Source organism: Petaurus breviceps, unplaced genomic scaffold (assembly GCF_028583685.1).
Source record: "Petaurus breviceps papuanus isolate PSGF00001 unplaced genomic scaffold, PetGlider_PUasm1.0 221, whole genome shotgun sequence".
In the NCBI taxonomy this organism is placed as follows: Eukaryota; Metazoa; Chordata; class Mammalia; order Diprotodontia; family Petauridae; genus Petaurus; species Petaurus breviceps.
Window position 1 is genome coordinate 12,814,229 of NW_027185877.1, and position 11,022 is coordinate 12,825,250.

Here is an 11,022-nt window from a genome sequence, read left to right on the forward strand (position 1 = left end):
AACCCTGAATGGGGTCACGAAGAGTTGGACACAACTGAAACAAATGAACAATAACAACAAATGTTTCAGGTACTGTGATGAAGTGTTGGAGACACAAAAGAAGTCCAAGATAGCACCGACACTCAAGTACCTACAATCTAATGGGAGAGACAACATAAGAACAAATATATACAAAACAATCACGATACAGGATAAATAGGAAATAGTGAACAGAGGGGAGGCACTGGAATTCAGAGGAGCTGGGAAAGTCTTCCTATAGAAGGTGGGATTTTCAGTGGGACTTAAAGGAAGCCAGGGAGGTCAGCAGTGGAAGCAAGGGAAGGAGAGCATTCCAGGCCTGGGACCAGAGGGAATGCCTATAAACTGAGATGAAGGAATATTAAATTCTCCTACTATAATTATATTACTATTGATCTTGTTTTACAACTCACATACTACTTTAAAAATAAATTAACAGGTTAAGCAATTTCAAACATATATATATTTAATGATGTTATTATTTCTTTGTTCACTGTGTCTTTAAGCATAAGCATAATGTTGTTTCCTTGGTGGTTTCTTTTGATAATATCAGTTATTAAAATTGCTAAAAATCATGATTGTAACTCCTACTTCTTAAAAGTTGCTTGAAGTACTTGGGTCTCCATCTTCATTGTCAGTACATATGTATCTATATCATTCAAATATATTTCTTGTATATATAATTCGTTTTTTTTTTAATTTTTTCCATTTCCTTTGCCTTTTTATTGAAGAATTGAATTTATTTCCATTTAAATTTATAAAAGTTAAATTTGTGATCCATGCCATTGAATATATAGGTAACTCTCTTCACCTGAGTCATGATGATGGGGAACTGTCTCAGGTTTCAAGCTTTTTTTGTGTGTGTGCTGTCATTTTCAGAGCTAAAATTCTAAGAATATGTAAGTTTTCAGTGTTCCCAAGGTTGTACGATTGTGAGAGAGGTGTGGTCACTGCTCTCCTTGTCTGTGCTCTGGTCTTTGCCCAGGAAAGGCCCCTACTCCCTGCAGCTGTACTGCACCAGCACCAGCACTCCTCTTGGCATTGAAACTGTGACCAGGGATCCTGCTCCTATGGGAGTGACTGCAAGCTCTTCTCTTCACCCTGGAACTACGACCCAGAACTGTATACAGGCAATGAAGTGGCCAAATAGTCCCAAGTGTTGTGCTTAATGCCAGCAAAAGTTCCTCTTTAATCTCTTTCTGATCTTTTGTCAGATTCCCTTACTACCTCTCTGCTAAGAACTCTGGACGCTACTGCTGCTACTGCCGCTACTGCCACCCCTAAGACCCACTACTGGCATGAAGTGTGTGCTCCAGTTTAGCCCTCCCCTTACTCCCCACTTCTTGCTGTGTTACAGACTTTTCCTGTTGACCTTTAAAGTGTCCTGAACTGAAAAATGTGTCACCTCCACCTTTTGTTGAATATGTCATTCCAGAATTAGATTTGATGCAATATTTTAAAGTTATTTAGAAGGGAGTTTGGGGAGAGTTTGGCTGGTAATTTGTCATTTTGGCTTTACCTTCTATCACCTCCATTTCTGAGATTAATTTTCATTAAGCCCATAGGGGTTGGTCGAGAAGAATTTAGGAACTTCCTGCTAAGATTGCTGTCTGAATGGGAGGCAGACCATTCAATTCCCACATACCTACTGAAGTCAAAAACTGGAAACTGTACCAGATCAAATAATCATCAAAAAATCCAATAAGACTGGATTCAATACCAGAAGTGCACAAAAATTTGGTAAAATGATAAAGGGTAATGCCAATACAAGATAACCTACAAATACAATCAGAGATGGACCATGTATAGCCCCCTGCAAGGATCTGCACCCAGAGTCTGAAAAAAATGGCTCCAATGAAAATATCTGAGTGGTTAGACACCTTGAGATGGTCAGAAAGACCCAGATTGCTGACCCCAGAAACTACAGAGAGCATCAGCTTACTGTGACCAGTGATAAACTGCTCAGAGAAGAATAGCTCAGACCAAAGGATTCTTAGTACTCTGATTTGAGATGTTATAGAGAACCCTGAAGAGACCGTGCTATGAACCTCAATGATCCCAGGAGGAAGGGGATCAGGAAGAGTTTCCAATCCCAAGAGGTAAAAATCAGAGCAAGAATGAAAGTGACCCAAGGTAAGACTAAGGGGAGCAGATCCCCTCACCTAGAAGGATAGAGGGGCATAGCCTGAGCCTTGTATAAAGCCCCAATTTAGTCACTAAAACTAAAGAGATGAAAACAATTGGCATAAAAATGATTACAAATTTAGAGATTTCCAAAAGAATGAGAGAGTAATTTCACAATAACTGTAGACAAACACTCTAAGGGAAAATGGACTTTCTACAAGAAGTGCGTGAAGAGTAATAAATCTCTGGAAGAAAGAATTGGAAGTTGAAGAATTAGCTTAGAAGAGAAATTATTAAACCTTACCCAAGAGATGAGCTCCTTGAAAACTGTACTAGAGAACAGAAATCAAAGACTCACTGAAATAGCAAGAATTGTGAGAACTAAATAAAAAGATTTCTTCTTATAGAGAAAATAAACCTTTAATACAACAGAGTTCCTTGCAATATTTCTAATGAAAAGAGTAGGACTGAATAAAAACCCAGAATTTCAAACATTGGTGTAGAAAATGTCAGAAAGGTAAATGTGTTTGAGCAATTCAATTGTATAATGGTATAATGCTAATATTCTAACAGAAGGAGAAGAAACAAAATGCCTCTTCAGAAAGTTAATGTCTTTGAGGCATAATGGGGTAGTTAATTAGAAAAATAGGTCGTAAGAGTGGTACTGTTCTGAAGTTTTTAAGAGGAAAAAGAGAAAGTACGTTAAAAGGAATATAATACTGTAGAAAGAAAAAAGAGTGGTACAACACTTGTTATCTCACTTAGTGGTAGTTTATAAGGAAACTACTATACAAACATGAAGTAAGGGATGGGAGAAGCAAGCATAAGATGAACTTCACTCTTCACTCTAGAGACATTTTGACATAGATATATACATATATATACATGCATTCATATATATATACAAATGTATATATGTATGTGTGCATATATATGTATATAAACACATATATTTATATATATACACATACATACATATACATATATATATGAACAATAGTGGGAGAAAAGGGTTATGAAGGAGGATAATACAAGGGAGGGAGTAGTCATAAGCTAGATGATGGGGTACATTGAGTGCTGGGACTGGAGTCAGGAAGACCTGAGTTCAAATTTGGCCTCATAAACTTTCTAACTGTGTGACCTTGGGCAAGTAACTTACCCCTGTTTGTCTCAGTTTTTTTAATCTATAAAAGGAGATGGAGAAGGAAATAGAAAAATCACTCCTGTATATTTGCTAAGAACACCACAAATGGGGTCACAAGGAGTCATAACATGACTGAAACAACTGAATAATAAAAGAAAAGGAGGGAAAAAAAAACAAACTTCTGAATCCCAAGGGGAGGATTAAAAAGGAAGTAGAAAAAAAAAGAAAAGCAAAACAACAACAATAAAAAAAGACCCTAAGATATAAGTAGATTCCTTACGTAATAGATAATTAGAGAAGAGCTGAACAAATTATGGCATATGAACATAATGGACTATTATTTTGCTTTAAAAATAATGAAAAATGATTTCAGAGAGTCTCAGCTAGAAGAATGATTTATTCAAGGACTGAAACATTGTAAAGAAAAACAACTTTGAAAGAGGTAAGAGCTGTTATCAGTGCAATGACAAATCATGTCCCCAGAATATCTATAATGAAATATTGTGCTCACTTCCTGACAGACTATCAACACACCATATAGGCTTACATTTTTTTGACATGGATACTGCATAGATTCATTTTGCTTTACTATGCTTATTTATTACAAGGATATCTTCCTTTTTTTCTCTTGTATATAATTTATGGTAAAGAAGGATTATCAGGGAAGAGGTTAGCAATAGTAATGAAAAAGTTCATTATAATATTTTTTAAAAAACATAGAGGAGAATATAAGGTAGAAATAATCACAAACAAGCAGGGTAGTTTTGGAAATAATATGGAAAATGTATTATATACCTTTCATAAGTGAATGTGATGAAATGGAGAGCTCTCATTTAATACAAAATCATCTTATGTCCTGCTATGCATATGGAAATATTTTTATCACAGTATAGGTTTAAAGTTGGAATTAAAAAATTAAAATCAAAAATAAAAATGGTTTGGGGTTCGTATAGATGACTTCTGAGATAAATCCACAGTTTTGTGCTTAAATGTTCTCTCATTCTCTCTGTCTCTGTCTGTCTGTCTCTCATCTTTCTATTGACTACCTGCTTGTTATTATGAAGTATTCAATAGTAATCATTGTAGCACTACTGAAAATTTTCTCCCTTGGGCTCTTCCCTATAATCACCCTTTTATATAAGCACCCTCAGTACAGACCTGATTATTAACTCTGATCTACCCTGGGAGAAAGGTCCAAAACCTTTGGAATGTTACAGGTGGTGGATAGTCAGGCATAAACTTTCAGGAGAAACATGTTGGAGTACAGTTTTCATTTTTCTTTAATAATTTCCTTATATTGAATTCTTTCAATTTCTTTCTCCTAGTCACTGTTGGATTTGCTCCATTTTAAGGTATTTTACTAGCTTATTTGGTGTGTTGCAAAGGGAATTCTGCCCTAGTTTACCTCTCACTTTTCCATCTTTTCAGGATCTAATCCAGGAAATATCAGTGCAATCATATAGGCATTCTGAACAGTCCAAATCTGTTACCACTTGTCTCTGATGTTTCAAGACAACAGGAAGCCGATGTTCTTAAGCTTTCTATTTAGAACAGAGATGTTGTTACCGTGTGTTCTCTAATAGATTGTTGGACTGCTTATGAAGAATGGACCATGGAGAACTCTTCAAAAGATTATCAGACTAATAGTTGTCTAGGTAAAGAACGTGAGTCAAAGAAGGAATTGATCAAAATTTTCAAGACATTAAATGTCTTACATTAAATATTTACACTTGAGAGTTTAATTTTGGGGGACATCAAAGTTATGATAAATATAAGATTTTTTAATAACCAATACCAATGAGACTTTATGAATGGTGGAAAAATGAAAGTGCCTTAAGTAAACTCTTATATCTGTACAACTTATCTATGTATATAACTTCAATCTCTACTGTTAGTGATACCATTTTTAAGTATTGCAAGTATTGTCTTCCTGTGTAGGAAGAAAAGAGTTTAGCACCATTGAATCCCTTATGTTTTCTTTTCCCTTTTTCACCTGTTTATGCTCCTCTTGGGTCCTGATATTTAAAGTCAAATTTTTGGTTTAATTCTGGTCCTCTCCTTATGAAAACTTGAAATCCTATTTCATTAAATGATCATTTTTTCCCCCTTGAAGTATTATGCTTAATTTTGCCAGGTAAGTGATTCTTGGTTGTGGTCCTAGTTCTTTGCCTTCCAGAACATCATGTTACATTATTTCTGGTCCTTTAATGTTGCAGCTGCCAAGTGCAGTGAAGTTCTGATTGTGACTCCCCAGTATTTGAATTATTTCTTTCTGATGATTTGTAGTATATTTTTCCTTGACCTGAAAGTTCTGAAATTTGTTCCTTGGGATTTTTATTATGGGATCTCTTTTCTGAGGTAATTAGAGAATTTTTTCAATTTGTGCCCTCTGACGTCAGGGCAGTTTTCCTTGATAATTTCTTGAAAGACACTGTTCGAGTCCTCTTTTGGATGATGGCTTTCAGGTAGTACAGTGATTCTGATATTGTTTCTCCTGGATCTTCTTTGCAGGCCACTTATTTGTCCTGTGAGGTATTTTACATTTTCTTCTATTTTTTTCATTCTTTGAATTTGTTTGATTGATTCATGATGTCTCACCAATTGTAACTGGTTTTTTTTTTTTTAATAAACATTTATTTATTTATTTGCCTTTTGGAGGGCAATTGGGGCTGGGCAACCTGCCCAAGGTTACATGGCTAGTTTTTTTTTTGTGTGTGTTTGTGTGTGTGTGTGGGTGTTAAGTGTCTGAGGCCAGAACTGAACTCGGGTCCTCCTCAGTCCAGGGCTGGCACTTTACTCATTGCACCACCTAGGCGTCCCCCAGTTGTAACTGTTAAGCTATTGTTTTCTTTGATCAGCTTTTATTTTTTTTAAGCAATTGGGGTTAAGAAACTTGCTCAAGGTTACACAGCCAGTTATTTCTGGGTGTGGTGCTAAGTATCTGAGCCTGGATTTGATCCCCAGGTCATCCCAACACTGGGGCCAGTGCTCTTACTCGCTGAGCCACCTGGCTGCCCCTAAGCATTTGGGGTTAAGTAACTTGCTCAAGGTTACATGGCCAGGTGTTTCTGGGTGGGTGCTAAGTGTGTGAGTCTGGGATTTGATCCCCAGGTCATCCCGACACTGGAGCTGGTGCTCTCACTCGTTGTGCTACCTGGCCGCTCCTCGATCAGCTTTTGTACTTTTCCATTAGGCTAGTTGTACTCTTTAAGGGGTTGTTTTCTTCAGTGGATTTTTGTAACTCTTTTTTCCATTTGTCCAATTCTACATTTTAAGTAGTTTTCCAAGTTCTTGACTCTTTTTTCATAATTCTCTTGCATCACTCATTTTTTTTTCCAATTTTTCTTCTACCTCTCTCATATGATTTTTTAAGTTCCCTTTTGATCTCTTCCTTGAGTTCTTTCTGGTCTTGAGATGACTTCTTGGGTTTTTTGTTGCTGTTTTCACCTGTAAGTGTTTTGACATTTTTGTCTTCTTATCATTTTGTGTCTTGGTTTTCCCTGTCACGAGAATAACTTTCTATGATCAGATTTTTTTTTGTCATTGTTTTTGCTCATCTTTTTTTAGGGGTCTTTTTCCTTACTTTTAAATTTGAACTCTGCCCTAAGGGTGGAAGGGGCTCTGTCTCAGACTTCTTTTGCCAGTGGCTACAGGCCCTTGCTATTTACCTGGTGTTGTACTGATGTGCTGTGTTAGGGAGGTGTGGTTGGGGGTGGCTGGTACTGCTGGAGACCATAGTGGTCTGGCAGTTTACCTGGTGCTGAGCTTGGGTCATAGCAGGGGTGTTTGGAGTGTGCTGAGGCCCAGTGGGGTTTTTCTGCATTTTCCCAGGGCTACACTGAAGTCCACTGAAGTCAGGCCACCAGAGGGTTCCTGCTTTCCCTGGGCTATACTGAAGTAAATGGAGGTCTGGCTTACATTCTTGTTATGATGGAAGATGCTTGTGTGCCTGAAACTGTGATGAGGTATGTGGAGGTCTGACCCCTGGAGGATGCTCAGGGAAACACTGAAGCATGTGGTGGTCAAGTTGCTGGAGGATGCTTGTTTGCTCAGGGCTATACTAAAGCATGTGGTGGTTCTCAGGGCTGGAGTCTGCCAGTTCCCTTGCTGTGTTAAGGCATCTGTGTTAAGGTCCTGGTGTTGTTATTTGTTTGCTCCACCACATTGGGGCTCAGGATCTCCCACTGGTATGCTGAGGTAGGCCTTGTTGCTGGCTTTCTGGAATGCTTCCTGTCCTGGATTGTGCTCCTCTTTTACCTGAGTGAAATAAACCTTTTTTGCCAATATTCCCAGTCTTTTTGCCTAGAAGACCTCTTGACCGCTCTTTCCACTAGGGCAGTTATTCCAGGATTTGTTCTGGAGCACTATTTTGTGGTTGCTTGGAGGTGAAAATGGGAAAGCTACAGCAATTTGTTGATTGGCTGATTGCTCCGCCATTTTGGGTCTGGATGAGACTTTTAAATTTATTTATTATTTCATTCTTTATATCTAAATCATGTATCCATTTGGAACTTATCTTGGTATATAATATGAGGTGACAGTCCATATATCATTTTTTCCAGACTGCTTTCTACTTTTTCCAGCAATTTTTGTCAAATAGTGAGTTTATAAACCAGTAGCTCAGGACTGTGGATTTACCAAATAATAGACTACTCTGTTTATTTGCTCCTATATTTTGTGTATGTGCTCTATTACACTAATCAACCTCTCTATTTCTCTTTCCCCCTTTAAATAGTATTTTGTTTCTTTGCAAAATTACATACTAAGAAAATTTTTAGCATTCGTTTTTACAAGATTTTGACCTCCTCTCCCCTCTTCTGAAAAGGTAAACAGTTTGACATCATTTATAAATGGGCTATAATGTAAAAGATATTTCCATATTCATCACAACTGGGGAAGAAGAAACACAACAAAAGGAAAAAAACATAAGAAAAAATAAATCAAGTGAAAATAGTATGCTTTGATCTGCATTGATAGCAGTTTTTTATCTGGGTCTGGATAACATTTTCCTTCATAAGTGCTTTGTACTTGTCTTGGATCATTATGTTGCTAAGTCCTTCATAGTTGATCATACCACAATGTTGCTGATACTGTGTACAGTATTTTCCTGGTTCTGTTCATTTCATTTGCATTGGTTTGTATAAGTATTTCCAGGTTTTTCTGAAATATTCCTGTTTATTTCTTATTGCACATTAGTATTCCATTACATTCATATACTACAGCTTGTTCAGACATATCTCAATTGATGAGCAATCCCTTAATTTCTAATATTTTGCTACCATGAAAAGGGTTGCTATAGCTATTTTTGCAGTTCCTTTGTAGGTCTTTTTTGTGACCATATTGGGATACAGACCTAGTAGTGGTATTGCTATTTCAAATGGTATGCACAGTTTTATAGACCTTTGGGGATAGTTCCAAATTGCTCTCCAGAAGGGTTGCATCAGTTCACACCTCCACCAATCATGCATTAGTGTCTCAATTTTTCCACATTCTCTCCAACATTTATCATTTTCCTTTTCTGTCATATTAGCCAATCTGATTGCTGTGAAATGGCATTACTGAGTCATCTTAATTTGTATTTCTCAAATCAAAAGTGATTTAGAGCATTTCTTCATATGCTTATGGATAGTTTTGATTTCTTCATCTGAAAACTTCCTGTTAATGTCCTTTGATCATATATCAAAAGGGAATGACTTATATTCTCATAAATTTGACTTAATTCTCTATATATTTAAGAAATGAGGTCTTTATCAGAGATACTTGCTGTAAAGATTGTTTTCCAGTTTTCTTCTTTCCTTCTAAGCTTGGGTGCTTTGGTTTTGTTTGCACAAAAGCTTTTCAATTTAATATAAACAAAATTATCTATTTGACATTTTGTAGTCCTCTCAATCTCTTGTTTGGTCATGAATTCTACCCCTCCACATAGATCTGACAGGTAGGCTATTCCTTGCCCTCCTAATTTGATTGCTTCATTGTCCATAGTACCTTTTAGCAAGATGTAGTTTCCTTCCTTGTCCCTTGTAAGTAGGTCCATTTTTGCTTTTACTTTGTTTAACATCAGAATTTCTACCCCTACCTGCTCTTTTTTACTTCATTTGAAACAAAATGGATTATGCTCCAGCCCCTGACCTTTACTCTGAATGCATCTCTCTGCATGTGTTTTTTGTAAGAACATATTATAGGATTATGATTTTTGATCTACTTTTCTATATGCTTCTGTTTTATGGGAGAATTAATTCCATTCACATTCATAGTAATGATTACCACCTATGTATTTTCCTATGTCACCAGTATTTTACTTCTGTCTACCCCCTCCAATGAGGTGCCCTCCTTTCTGTTTATTTGGAAGTCTCCACCTTCTACCTGCCCCCACCCCCACCCCTTTACTTAATCTTCTCCCCTCCAACTTCCTTGAGTGGTAAAACAGATTTCTATATTCGAATGATTATGTATTCCAGTGAATTCCACCAACCACTTTCCTATCTTCCCTTCTGTTATAATAGGTCTTTCTTGCCTCTTCATTTGACATAATTTACCACATTCTGCCTCTCCCTACCTTCTGTACCTATTTTACTCTTCTTTCTCATCCCTGAATTTTTTTGTCATTCCCTCAAATTCACTTTATATCCATACCCTCTGTATATATGTTCCTACTATCTCTACTGTTAATGATAAAACTTTAAAGAACTGTACCTTCCTGTGTAGGAAGTAAATAGTTGACTTCCATTGAATTCCTTATGTTTTCTCTTCCCTTTTTATGTGTTTATGCTTCTCTTGGGTCTGAATTTTGGAGGTCAAATTTTCAATTTAATTCCAGGCCTCTCCTTATGAAAGATTGAAATGCCTCTATTTCATTGAATGACCTTTTTCTGATAGAAGTATTATGCTTAATTTTTCCAGGTAAGTGATTCTTGGTTGTAGTCTTAGTTCTTTTGGTTTCTGGAATATCATGTTGCATTATCTCTGGTCCTTTAATGTTGTAGCTGCCAAGTGCAGTGAAATTCTGATTATGACTCCCTAATATTTGAATTGTTTCTTTCTGACTGCTTGTAATAATTTTTTCTTGACCTGATAGTTCTGAAATTTGGCTATAATATTCCCTGAGGTTTTCATTATGGGATCTCTTTCCTGAGGTGATTAGTGAATTCTTTCAATGCCGATTACGACCTGGTTCCAGGACATCAGGGCAGGTTTCCTTGATAATTTCCTGAAAGATGCTGCCCAGGTCTTCCTTTGTATGATGGCTTTCAGGATGCCCAGTGATTTTGATATTGTCCCTCTTGGATTTATTTTCCAAGTCAGTTTTTTTATTTTAATGCTTTATTAATTTATGATTTACATCATTCATTTCTGCCAGATTTTGAGTTACAAATTTTCTCCCCATTTTCCCATACCCACCGCCTCAAAATAGCAATCCCACAGATATGCCCTCCTCCAATCTGCTCTCTCCAATATTTTCTCCCATACCCCTTTCAACTTTTTCAGTGGATCTCTATGACTCAGTGCCTGTATATCTTATTTCCCAATTACAAGTAAGATGGTATTAATAATAGTATATATATATATATATACATACATACTATATAATATATATATTTGAATATTTGATTTTAAAACTTTCAAATCCAGATTCATTCCCTTCCCTGCCTGCCACTCACCCCCACTGGGAAGACAAGCAGTTCAGTATAGGTTGTACATGTGCGGCTAATGCAAAACAATAACATAGTAGATATATT